Raw genomic sequence first — 8,641 nt, 5'->3', positions numbered from 1 at the left:
AAGGCATTAAGACGTAGGTTTGAAACTGCAAATTACTAGAACAACTGCCTGTTTCATATTCTGCTATTTACAAACTGTGGTGGTGGAAAACAGTAACAACCTATAAGGAATCTTGAAAAAAGAAACTGCGTGACAGAGGAGATCATTGTTCTCTGTATTGCAACACACATTCAGAGGCCCTTGAAGTGAAATAACTTAGATTTTTTTTTCCTTTTTTGTTTGTTTTTTGTTTTTCCCTTTGGGCCATCTGCAAGTGAACCAGTCTAAATTGGTTTAATCAATCAATAGGAATTTGCAATTCTATGCTAAGTGCAACAACAGATAGTAAAAGACTATAAAATACAAAGAGGTATTCTGTGAAATTGGGGCATACAAGAGACAGGCTTCCACTGCTCCTTTGATCAATCTCTCAGACATCTCTTAGGGCTTGAATACCAGACATGCCACCACTTCCAAATCCTTCAATATTGGCTACCAGAGGAGAAAGATTCACTGCGGGTCAGTCATTCTAATATGGTCTTTAGACCCATGGGGCTAAGTGATAAAGGTTCACAAGTCATCTGTAATATTGAAAACAAAACAAACAAACAAGAAAACACTAAACTAAAACCTTTTTCAGGTAACTACAACCTGCTCAGACGTAGATCAAATGTCAGGCTTCTTTGCTTTGTGTAAAGTAAAACTCATTGGAATAACTCTGGTTGACGTGATATAGCTTGTGCTGATCAAAAAATTTGGAGAGTATATACCTATGATTAGTAAAAATGTCAAAAAGCCTGTTGCTAAATAAATTATTTAAAATGTGGAGTCCTCACTGGAAAAATTATCTGTGTGACTATTACTGAGGTTCAGAAAACAATACCCTAAAATATGACAATGTGCTTTTCCAAAGCACAGGATTTAGGCTTTCCTCTGAAATTTCCTTATCTACTTTAAGACTGGACCTGCCAAAGAGAACACAATTGCCCTCCACTCCCGCTCGGAAATCTCATTACCTATCACAGAAAAGAAGACAGGAATGCAACCATACCTGGAAGGACATTTTTATAAGATAATGTCTCTCGGCCTTATTTGAATTCCAAAGAGAATCATTTCCAAGTTAATTTTTGTCTGTTGAGTCCATTCATTCCCCCTAAAAATCATTTACTACCCCTCAAAATTGCTAAAACCTTGATTGTCCCTTCTCCTAAGAAGGTTATATAAATAATCTGGACCTCATTGAGTTATTGGGCCATCATTCTCCTGTGATTCCCTCATGCTCCTGCACATTAAATAAATGCTACATGCCTTTTTCTATTATTAATCTGCCTATTTACAATTTATTTTCAGCAAACCTTTAGAGGGCAGAGGGGAAGCTTTCTTTGCCCCTACAGTATATACCAATGAGATTTACAGAGGCAAAATGAGAACCTTATTTTCTGAAAGCGATCTGCAGATTGGGGAGATTCAGCCTTCAGTGCAAACCACAATACACACCAAAAAGGGTTCAAGGAGTAGAAAATTATTATTAAGGCAAAAACCATAGGATGGAGGGGAATCAGGTATAGACTCTAGGTTGGATGGCCTTTAAGCAAGACAACACAAGACTCTATTGGCTGGTTTAGGTGGTCTGTGGGTGGTCAGCTGAGGAATTTTCACCAGCAATATATTTCAGGATAAATAACAGAAACTGGTTTACTTTGATTGCAGAAAGAGGTCCTGTGACACTTCTAAAACATTTTTTCCAAGAATGCAGAGTATGTGATCCCTTCCTCACCCAGCCTTGGCTGCCTGGTTCTGTTTTAACCTTGAGCACCTCAGTTAGCCGAGAGAAGTCCATTTTGTCCACCAGCCAAGAGCATATTTTAACAGTGAGTGGAATAGAAACCCAAACCCTAAGTGCATCCTTCTTTATGTGAGTCTCTTTGTACCATTTTCTCTACTCTCCAACTCAGACATGAATTTAAGTGTTCCTTTTTGCCCCAATTTTTATCTATAGATTCCCCAGAGTAGTCTGAGGAATGTGAGATATGTAACATTTTTCAGGCCCAGAGAACCATGAGCATGAGACTTCACTCACCCTCCCATCCCACACATCCATGCTTGGGGGGTAATTATTTAAAGGCATTTGGTTTTTTTCTTTCCTTCTGTGTAGTTTCCAGACTAGCTGATAAACTTCCTAAAATATTACCCCAAGTTATACAATGTGACTCTCACCTATTTTCTTCATGTTCCTGGAATTTATGATAAAAACAATAATAATCAATAGCTTATTATTTCAATAAACAATATATCTTATTTTTAAAAATTTTAGGAACTGCCTTTAACTTCTGCTTATTCATTTTTTCTTTGAAAAACCACTTGTAACTGCTGCAAATGCTAATAGGAGCACATATTCAGGACTACTTGAATCTATGACTCTTGGACAGCAGTCCTCAACCTTGGCCCAAATAAACTCTCCAATTATATTAATTTTGCTTCATTTTCATCCTTTAGGTGCACGGAATGTTAGAATAGGTAGCTAGGCAGACATGAGTACGGCAGGAGAGGGCCTTCTACCCCGGAATATCAGGCAACCATCAGGTGATAGGCAGTCGTTACACTGTCTCTCTAAAATAATAATTGGTCACAGCTGGTGCCAGGAAATGGCAGTCTCCCAAAAGATAGAAAACACGCGAAACTGGTTATCAGTAGCTTCCTAAGATCTCAAGAGTTTGGTGAGCAGGCTTCAGTATGCACAGTAAAAGGCAAAATGGCAGTTTAATTGGTATATGACCTTCCTCTAGGAACATTCAACTGGTAGGGGAAAAATACCTCAAATGAGCATGTGCACAATTTCAGTAAACACTGTGCATGCAGCCCCTCTCAAGTGCTGGCAGACCACTGCACGTGTGTGCAGATAGCCAGCCCGAAGGAAAAAACGAGGGAGATGAAATGCAAACCTCAGAACCACGCCAATGTATAAAACCCCAAGTGAAGGGTCGGATGGAGAGCACTTGGATCTCTCAAGTCACCCACTTGGCCCTTTTCCATGTTTACTTTACTTCTTTTCATTCCTGCTCTAAAACTTTTTAATAAACTTTCGCTCCTGTATTCCTAGGCTTACTATGACTGATCAATAAAGGTCACTGAGATTCAGATCATAAGATTTAGATGGGTAAATATGGTAAATATTCGGGTATTTTCATTCTTTCCTCTGGGAGTCAGTGCTATCTCTCACCAATATGAATGTTACATTAATACTAACTGACAATATTAAGACTGTTAAATGAGCTTTCCTCTATCCCAGCATCTTGTTTTGAGGCATGGTGTTCTAGGTGGTAGGAAGTAGAATTTTACGTACTCTTTTCTTTAAAGGTCAATATGACCTATTATTTGATGGAGAATTTCATATTAACACAGACAGACTGCTGTGAGGAAATGTTAAAATGCACACAGTTTTAAAATACAACGCAAGGTTCAAAGCAGCTAAATGTTTGTAAACTGTTTCCAAGTGTTTGAATCCCTGATAGTACGTTTCCTTTTTTCTGACTTTAACAAACTAATAGCATTTTCTGAGCCCTTACTATGTGCCAGTCACATACTTAATCCCTTCATACATCTATTATTTTATTTAATTCTCACAACAATTCTAGAGTGTAGGCATTATCACTACCATTTTAGATGTATGAAAACTGTTCATACCATGTTAAGTAACTTGGCTAAAGTCGTCAGTAATATATAGTATTCGGATTCAAAGTCACGTTTATTTGAATCCCAAGATCACTTTTCTTGGCAGAATTAATTAATTAACTTAAGAAATTGAGAATTACTGATTACCAATCGCAGTAAGAATTAGGGGTTTATATGCCTTGAGATCTCAACTTAGATCTGCCAGAAATCAATTTTAACATCTGGACAGCTAGTTAAAGATATTGTGCCAGAATAAATCCTCATTTCCAAGTAACAAACAGGCATTCTGGCTGGTAAAACATTTCCTTTTAAGTTTGATTAATGATAATTATTATGCCAGGATACACTTAACTATGTATTAAATGAAATGATTAGTTTAAATCATGTAAGCCTGAGGATGAAGAACAAAACTTGTATTGTGTTAACTCCAATGCAAACAGGACAAAGGTAACTTTATGTTTGATTTAACTAACCTGTTTGCACATTGGCTTGCAGTTTCACACAGGCTACATAAGATTTAAGTGCTAATCGGCCGGGCGTGTTGGCTCAGCCTCAAATCCCAGCACTTTGGGAGGCCGAGGCTGGTGGATCACCAGGTCAGGAGATCGAGACCATCCTGGCAAACACAGTGAAACCCTGTCTCTACTAAAAATACAAAAAATTAGCTGGGCGTGGTGGTGGGCACCTGTAGTCCCAGCTACTCGGGAGGCTGAGGCAGGAGAATAGCGTGAATCCAGGAGGCAGAGCTTGCAGTGAGCCGAGATCACGCCACTGCACTCCAGCCTGGGCTACAGAGAGATACTCTGTCTCAAAAAAAAAAAAAAAGAAAGAAAGAAAGAAGATTTAAGTGCTAATCATGTTCTGAGTAATGTTGTTGCTGTTATAAATGAATGTAGATTCCCATCTCTTCCCTCGACATGCTCTTTCCCTTACCCTCCACATCATCTAGTCACATTGCTTTAAAAAGCATCTGTATATATTGTGATTCTTCAATTCATATATCTTTATTTTCTCTCTTTTCAGAACACCAAATTTAAACATTTTACTGCATCCTTGCCCTCTCCATATATAAATCTGAAATGTATCCATGCTTAATGTAGCCAAAACAAGACAATGGATAACACCTCTTCCTACCCCAAACTAATCTGCTTCATTTCCACTCTCAGTTTCTATCTGAATACAAATTATTCTAAGGTAGAGTCCTTACTACTTATATACAGCTGTTTCATCTATCAAGAATGTGCCTCCTCCTGATATCTGCATTTCTTCTTAGCCTATTTGTTTCTTTTTAGCATTGTCAAGGAAAGACTCAAAGACATTTAGTTGGAGGGTAATTGAATATGCCCCTATGTGAGGGAGCTCAATCCTGTATAGATCATCTCTCCAAACAAAGATAAAGGATGAGTTTATAAAAGTGAAAACTGCAGACTATCTGTGAAAGAGAGTCCTGTATTTGTTTGCTATTTATTGGCCTTCTTGGTTGTTGTTGTTGTTGTTGTTGTTGTTGTTGTTTTCCCTTGAGTAAGCTGATTGAATGAAGGCCATTGAGAAGGCAGTTTGCCCTTAATTAGGTCCACATAGTTGTCAGAGAAAGCAAAACCAATTTTTAAGGTTTTTGAGAAGCCTTGTGATTTCAATTGGTATGTTATATCTCTATGCATGGGTGATTGATTGTATTTTGGTCAATACCTAAACCTTATTTAGGCCAGACCCACACCATTTTTCTTCATTATAATTTATCATCATTAATATCATAGCTCATATCATCCTCTGAGAGAGACTTTCTTTGAGCCATCAGCAATGGTAACTCCACATTGCATCTCTTTCACATCCCCTGACTTAATTTTCCTTACTGAACATAACTTTGTCTGATTTTAAAATGTTTAACCATTGATTTACTTACCATCCCCTCTTTCCCCATGAAATGCATGTTCCAAGAAAGCTGAGCTATTTTCCCCCAAGAACAATGATAGAGTAGATGCTGAATACATATTTGTTGAAAATCATGATGACTTTTTAAATGAATAAACATCGGCCATCATGTGACTTACCTTAGGCAATGAGTTTCAGACCCAATTTTATAGTATAACATTTCTTAAACTCCATCCTATAACCACACTCCACTCCTGTCACCATGAACTCTAAGCACCATACTTTCTTCAACATTCTGATACTTGTATGTAATTATCTAGCCTCTTGCTTTGTTCAACTTGTCCACCCAGTCTATAAACCCTAACATTATTTTTCTTATAATGACACCAGTAACATCTAACTATATATTTTATTGTGAAAAACCTCAATAACTGCAGACATATACAGAACAAACTTTAAGCCTATTCTCACTTAAACACCAAAATTGCACAAATCTCATCAGAGGAAATTGCTGTTAACAATTTAGCCTTCATCCTTTCAGACAATTTTTTCAAATGAAAGTTCACATTTCTCATCAGTATCTATTCCTCACAAGTCCATCTTCCAAGGAAAGCTTCCTTGATTCCCAGAACAATCTGGCTTTTCCTCTAAGATATTCTTTTGGCTGAATGGCATACGGCTTTGAACTGAAAGTTAACTTTTCATCGAAACAGGACACTTTATCCCATTAAGACTCTGAACTCTACTAGAGCAAGATCATTTATTCTACTTTGAATTTCCCACTGTCCTAGGCACAGTGTATTTTTTTTTAATAAAGAAAGTAGATATATTCAAATATCTGTGAGATTTGTATAGAGAAAAACTGAAAGTGTGGATAGAGCCTGGAAATCATAAAGAACACATTCAACTAAGTTGAGCTCTATTACGTGCTTTTGTTATCAACAATGCTTTAGACTCTGTGGGCTATATTTATCTGAAATAGAGGTTATTAGTAAAAAGTGTTCTTATATTGTCTTCAATATATATTAATTTTGAAACTTTTTAAAAAATGGGACTAAAATAAAAATGCATCTTTTTAAAGTTTAAGAATTTTTATAATCAGATTGAAACAGGAAAGTTCCCTAAACCCCTTATGGCACATGAGACAGGGCTGTGGCTCATTTATTTGGCCATTCCATGCTCAAACTCCTTATACGAGGGGGAGCATGCAGGTGAGCAGGTGCAGGAGTCTGGGCGAGTGGTTTTAGGCTCCGTCCTGTGGCAGTGTCTAGGGATGTTACAGTGCTCTTTTAGCCTTGCCATTCAGGAATGGCTTAAATGTTAAACAGCTCAGTGAAAACTCAGTGTAACATCCTGTTTGGGTTCCCACACCCAGTGCATCCCGAATTCCTGTGCAGTGTCTGGGAAGAATCAGGTCACACAGACTTGAAAGATGGTGAATGTGGGGATTTTATTCAGTGATGGAGGTGGTTCTCGGTGGGATGTGAAGCTGAAGAGGGGATGGAGTGGGAAGATGATTTTTCCCTGGAGTTTGACTTTCCCATGGCTTACCTCCTCTCTGACTGTCCCCAGCCAAACTCCTCTCAACATTCAGATGCCTCCTCTCTTCTCTCCTTCTCTGCCATGCCACTCTGCTGCTCTACTGCTTGTGGAGCCTGGGGTTTGGAGTTTATGTGGGTACAGGATAGAGGGGTCATGGTGGGCCAAAAGGCAACATTTGGGTGCAAAAACAGGAATGCCTTTTCTCATTTAGGGCCATGGGTTTCCAGGCTTGAGGGTGAGGCCTTTGCCAGGGAACCATCCTCTTATACGCAGTATTTCCCTGTATCCTGTCCATACCAAGATCATTTCAATATAGACCCTCAGACCAAAAACTCTGAATAGCTACCTCACTACTACTTGGGTTGCAGACATTGATTTTGTTACTTTCTTCTTTTGGAGAAGATCTGGTTAGTTTATTATTGTTGTCTTTTTATTTTATTATGCTATTATTGGCCAAATCATCAGAGAAAATATGTGAATGCATGAGAGAACTGAAGATTTATTCAACTTAATCAAAGTCTAACTTGGGAGTCTGAAAGGATACACAGACACAAATTTAAGATTTTATAAATGTATAAGCCTAAGCACATATGTATAAATTATATATGTGTGTATATATATATGTATTTTTATGTATATATCAAATGCTATGTGTGGTCTTTTTGTGTAGTGAAAAGATTAACCAACATGTAGAAGACTTGTTTTCTAATTCCAGTGCTGACCTATATTCACTGTTCTTGTGACCTGGACAGCATCTCTCTTGGGAATTCTTACCTGTATACTGGGACAGATAGGCTATCCAGTTGGCTAGACAGCTAAACATGCCCACACAAATATTCAGTGTTTATGCTTGCATATATGTATGAATTACTGATGTGGTTTGGGGGTAACCCCACCCAAATCTCATCTTGAATTGTCGTTTGCATAATCCCTACATGTCGTGGAAGGGACCCAGTGGGAGGTAATTGAATCATGGGGGCAGTTACCTCCATGCTGTTCTCATGATAGTGAGTGAGTGTTTATGAGATCTGACGGTTTTATAAAGGGCAGTTACCCTGCACACTCTCTCTTACCTGCTACCATGTTAGACGTGACTTTGCCCCTCCTTCACCTTCTGCCATTGATTGTGAGACCTCCCCAGTCATGTGAAACTGTGAGTCCATTAAACCTTGTTTTTCTTTATAAATTACCCAGTCTTGAATGTATCCTTATAGCAGTATGAGAATGGACAAATGCAATTACCCAGGTTTCTGAAATCACACTTAGAACATATTTTCACTGAATATACTATTGTTACCTGACTTTACCGCAAAACCCTAGGCTTACTACTTATTTTCAAATCACTCCCTTCAAAACTAGAAAAATAACCTTTTTTCCCTTTGACTCGTGGCATGACTGCCAGCAACAACCTACTGCTGAAGTGCTTGAGTAAATAGAGAATAGGAGATTTCTTAAACAAGTGAATTATTTAAATCTGCATATGCAATGAGACCTGTTAGGCAAAACTTCTGCTTATAAGACCCCCAGGCTCTTAGGAAGATATTTGATATGTAATTTCCTAAACTGCTTACTGTAG

The 8,641-nt window shown here is 38.1% G+C and overlaps 1 non-coding gene across 1 annotated transcript; it reads right to left on the bottom strand.

The window, feature by feature from the left end:
* Positions 1–1,544: 1,544 nt before the first annotated feature.
* Positions 1,545–1,593, bottom strand: MIR924 (microRNA mir-924). The gene has a single exon (NR_032705.1). It is a non-coding gene; the product is annotated as a microRNA mir-924 (primary transcript).
* Positions 1,594–8,641: the final 7,048 nt, after the last annotated feature.

The sequence above is a fragment of the Macaca mulatta genome, chromosome 18, assembly GCF_049350105.2.
Source record: "Macaca mulatta isolate MMU2019108-1 chromosome 18, T2T-MMU8v2.0, whole genome shotgun sequence".
Taxonomy (NCBI): Eukaryota; Metazoa; Chordata; class Mammalia; order Primates; family Cercopithecidae; genus Macaca; species Macaca mulatta.
The sequence above is the reverse complement of the archived record's forward strand: the minus strand, read 5'-3'. Positions and strand labels throughout refer to the sequence as shown.